Below are 5,266 nucleotides of genomic sequence, written 5' to 3' on the forward strand. Positions count from 1 at the left end.
CTTTCAAGATCAAGCCTCTATGGCCCTTGAAAAAGAAATTTTCATTTCATTTAAGATCAAGCCTCTATGGCCCTTGAAGAAAATTTTCGTTTAATTCAAGACCAACCCTTCACGGCCCTTGAAGAAATATTCCATTCAAAAAATAGGCCTCAATGGCCCTTGACGAAATTCATCTCTTCAATTCAAGACCAAGCCTCAATAGTCCTTGACAAAATGTCAATTCAAGAAATACGCCTCTACAGCCTTTACAGAAGCAAACTAATTTAAGATCAAGTCTCAACGACCCTTGAGTTAGAACATTCACATTGCAGGACTTCAAAACACGTTTCCTACATGTGACAAGCACATGCCTACAACGCGCCTTGAAGTGGGGGCATTTGTAGACATGTAAATTTTGTTGCATACAAATGATGCATCACAAAGCTCCATGTGGCATATGACTCATCGTAAATAGACAAGTCATCAAAGATATGTGGCACAAATTAAGCGAAGGAAGTACAAAACCTTTCCAAAAGTCGGCAAAAGGGAGAAAATCCCTCTTAAAATTGGCAAGGGGTCCAAGTTGCTCCAATAATCGGAAAGAAAGCAAAAGCATCTTTATAAAACAAGCAACAATTGAAGATTGCTCACAAATAGGCAAGAAAGCCCTATAATTCGGCCAAGCAAGGGAAAATGGCTGAAATTAAGTCACAAAACATGCCAAAATTCTCCATGGCTGAATCAAGACCCAAATCAAATCCAAATCCATCCAAAGGCATGACTTTGGAAGTCTATAAATACAAGGTCCTTAGACAAGCATAAGGTCGACAATTTCTACATTCAAGGCCGAAATTCTCACAAAAGGAGAACCTTTGCCAAATCTTTGTAGACTAATACGCTGCCAAAGCTCTCTTTGTAGAACGCACAACCAAAGACGAAGCTTTCTTTTGACCAAAGCCGAAGCACTTTCTTGAAGAATCAACAAGCACTCGTGCCGATTCCTTTAAGACTTTGTTGCAAGCTCAATACTTGTAATGACATTTGTTTCAAGATCAAGTCGCCAAGAACCTTAAATCAACAAAATCCTACATCAACTCTATCTCTGCCGCAACCCTAAACCTGAGGTGAAGATTATCCACACATTGTTTCAAGCTCAAAACTTGAAGCAATCATTCAATCGTTCGTCCAAGATCAAGTCATCACGACCCTTGGATCAACAACCTACACATCTACATCAAATTTGAAGACTGAATTAGAGGAAAATTATAAATAGAGATTGTAACCCTACAAATTCATCAATACAAATCTACTTTGTACACGTGTTCTTGTTTCATTTGTTACAGAATTTTCATGCTTACAAGTGCATCCGTATATTTTGTATATAGTTAATTAGTTATCACATATGATTATTCTGTAGGGATTGTCTATTAAGCATTGATGCGGGATTTATACGCGCACAAATTAAACCCTCTTTTCGTCAAATTATAGTATAAGTATAAGTAGGGATCGTTCTGGACCGGGGATTAGGAGGGATTGTTAATCACTTGGATTTGACTCAAAAACGTAAAAACGTAATAATAAACACTAAACTAGACTCAAAGAATGTAAAACTAAACTTTAAAACACTAAGACAAACCAAAGACTCAAAATGCTTTTAAAAACACAAACTAAAATGATTTCTAACTAAATTGACATTAAAGTAAAGGGGGATTTAAGTTTATACGAAATTAAATTAAATGAACAAATTAAAACAGAATGTAAATATGAAATTGATGAAATAGAATGGATGAATGCTAGCTAAGGGGGTCATCTCCACATATGTTACACTTGCATAATAAAAAGATTTCCAATTACATTTCAATAAATTATGAAACTCATCACCCCGGGTTAATTAGGTCCGCTTAAATTAACCGTCAAGTTTTCCTTAAGTTAATGAATTGGATGGGTTAGCGCAACGCAATTCACAACATTCTCCAAAAGTCCTTTACGTGAACAGCACAATAAAGATACAATCAAAGATCATTAAGCATTATGAAAACTATAAGTGTTGACGAGGCATTCGTTACTATGATGAGCATGAAACTCGTGCCAAGAATTCATTTAACGCGATTGTTTATAAGCAACCTCCACTACTTGTGAATATAAGTTCATAACTATTACGTGAAACTCACTTATATTCTAGCGTCAAATTCATGCATGAAAATTAAGCGTTCATTCTTAATAAACATACATAAATAGGTTATCAATCAAACAGTTAAACAAATTGAATTCACAATTTATGAAACGTAATTAAAAGTAATCAAATCATATTACAAACATAAACATAATTTCGAATCACCCCCAAGCTAAAGGGGGGTTTAGTTCCTCATACAAAACAAAGAGAATTGAAATTAAACATTGAAATCAAAGAAACGCCTAAACATTCCAACAACTCAAACTTGAATTGTATGAACGTTTAGGCCCTCTTCTCTTCCTCTTTATTGTAGCATAAGGTCTAGGGATAATTGGTTTGGGGGATGGAAGTGTGGAATGGAAAAATGGTGTTTGGATTATAAGGGGAGAGATGGGAAGCTCACGGCTAGGGAAGGGAGAATGTGTTTGTAATGTGTTGTGTATGAAAATGAGATGTCCATGAATGAATGAATGCAAGGGTATTTATAGGAGTAGTGGAGGGAACATATGGCTATGTCATTTGTAGGTGAAGTAGGTGGATGTTGTAGGTGAAGTAGGTGGATGTTGTAGGTGAAGTGGATGTTGTAGGTGAAGTAGGTGGATGTTGTAGGTGAAGTGGGTGGATGTTGTAGGTGAAGTAGGTGGATGTTGTAGGTGAAGTGGATGTTGTAGGTGAAGTAGGTGGATGTTATGTTAAGTGATAAGTGATAAGTGATATGATATGTGGTTATGATATGATAAGTGGTTAAGTGGTGATGATAAGTGATAAGTGATTAAGTGATATGATATGTGGTGATGATAAGTGATAAGTGCATGTGGGTTAACTAATGAAGGAAATGCATGTGCAATGACAATGTGTTAGAATGGATGTGTGTTATGCATGGCATGATTGGGATTAGGAAAGGTTTAAATGTCCTAAAACTAAAGAGAACAAGGTTCCAACACTTTGGCTCCAATTAGGTCTTCAATTTCGTCCAACACTTTGGCTTCAAGCATAAGCTATCCGTCCTTAGCCCAAAAGTGCTCCAAAAGTCTCCAAAATGCATCTTTTTGCTCCTTTAGCCCTTTGGACCTATAAACACACGAAAATAGCTTAAAGTACTAAAATAACTAAAGAAACATAACGTAAATGTACGAGAACAAGCCATTTAAGTCGCATAAATATGCTCCTATCAAGCATACAAGGATTGGGCTTGAAAAGTGTGGAGTGCATCCGGCTTTTAACACTTCACGACCTTGCTTTCCCGGTAACAATTGTGTGGCACTATTTAGTAATTTTTTTTTTTGGTCAAGCACTATTTAGTAATTTTCCTATGATAGTCCAGGAACATCTTACAATATAAGAAATATTGTTTCTTTTTGCTCCATAAAGGTTGTGTTGTTGAAGTATTCTTTCCTAACCTTTAGAGTTAGCTACCAAAGGTGATCTATAGGGTAAGGCTTAATGTATTATTGTAAATCAGTTTTCCCTTGAATTAAAGGAGGTGACTGATTGGTGTAAAGTCTTTCTGTAAGGTTTAGATTAGGTAGGCAGCATGCCTTCTTCTTTCTCGTCAGATGCTTGCAGCAGTTATCCCTTCTTTCTCTCATTCCTCTCTCTTCTCATATATAGCCAGTCTCTTGCACATTGAATTCATTATGAAATATACATGGAAACTTTAAACCAGAAAATCTACATGGTATCAGAGTAGGTTTTGGAACCTGCCTTTGGCCATTTTTTTCGCTGCATCTTTCCTTCAACCGTAAGCCATGGCTAAAGAAGATTCAGTAAACATTGGGGGTGACATCTCACATAGCTCTCCTTCGAATTTCTCAGACGTCGAGGTCAACACCAATCAAAGTTTGTGTTCAGTTCTCTTGAACGAGTTTAATTATCTCCCTTGGTCTCAAGCTGTGTCACTAGCTCTCAAAGGCAAAGGGAAATTAGGGTTTTTAAATGGAAGTGTGGAAGCTCCAGACATCTATTCCTCTACATACGGTGCATAGCTTTGCAAGGATCAACTTTTCATGTCTTTGCTGCTCAACACCATGGAGAAACATGTTGCTGAGATTTTTAGCTACTACAATTCTTCATTTGAGCTTTGGGCAGGATATGTATGGAAATCAAAACAACTATGCACGTGTCTTTCAACTTAAGAAGGATACTGCCAGTGCCCATCAAGAAGGGAAAGCATTTGTTCAACACTTTGGAAGCCTGAAGGCCATGTGGAATGAGTTGGATGTATACCTTCCACATACCACAGACCCTACCATTCTCCTAAAACGAGTCGAGGAAGACAGAATCTACTAGATGTTGAGGAGTTTGAACTCCGAGTAAGAGGATCTAAGGAGTCACATCTTGACGAGTTAAGATCTTCCCACCTTGAACAATGTATGTGTAACTATCCAACGAGAAGAAGCATGGAAGAAAGTGATGAATACTGAGCACAACTCAAGATTGACTGAGACTCGTGCATATGCCTTAAACTACAAGACCTCAGAGGTGAAAGCGTACAAGGGTAAAAATACACATCTGAAATGCAAATATTGCAATGACATTGGCCATGTGGAAGATAAATGTTGGGAACTTCATCCTAAACTCAAGCCTAAGTTCAGCAATTATACCAAGGTCCTTACAGCAATTTCAACCTCATTACAAGGCTCAATTACCGACCATACAAATTTGCTGAAAATACATAACGGCTCGATAGAAATAGGCACAAAAACATATTTGCGATGATCAAGTGTCGTCAAACATATGTACTTCCAATGGTGAAACTTTGTCGGTAATACATATTTGCAATGGCAAGCTTCGTCGGAAATATATATATTTTCGACAAAGAAGCCTCGTCGAAAATATATATTTGCAATGGTGATGTTTCGCCGGTAATATATATTTCTGACAGTGAAGCTTCGTTGGAAATATATATTATTGACCATATTTAGTCATCGCAAATTTTTTCGTAACCAATATTTGGTTGAAAATGGGTATTTCCTATAGGAACGTTTTGGTTAGAAATGTTCACATTAATGAGAGGAATTTACAATAAAAAAAGTTATTATTCTATTTATAATTAAATTATATATTGAAATTAAAATATGATAAAAAAGAAAATAGACAATACTAAATTGGAAA

General features: G+C 36.5%; 1 pseudogene; it reads left to right on the forward strand.

Annotated features, from left to right (window-relative positions):
• Positions 1–3,900: 3,900 nt before the first annotated feature.
• LOC148689726 (uncharacterized) lies at positions 3,901–4,870 on the forward strand (annotated as a pseudogene).
• The last annotated feature ends 396 nt before the right edge of the window (positions 4,871–5,266 follow it).

The sequence above is a fragment of the Pyrus communis genome, chromosome 17 (assembly GCF_041283825.1).
Source record: "Pyrus communis isolate YQ-2024b chromosome 17, ASM4128382v1, whole genome shotgun sequence".
In the NCBI taxonomy this organism is placed as follows: domain Eukaryota; kingdom Viridiplantae; phylum Streptophyta; class Magnoliopsida; order Rosales; family Rosaceae; genus Pyrus; species Pyrus communis.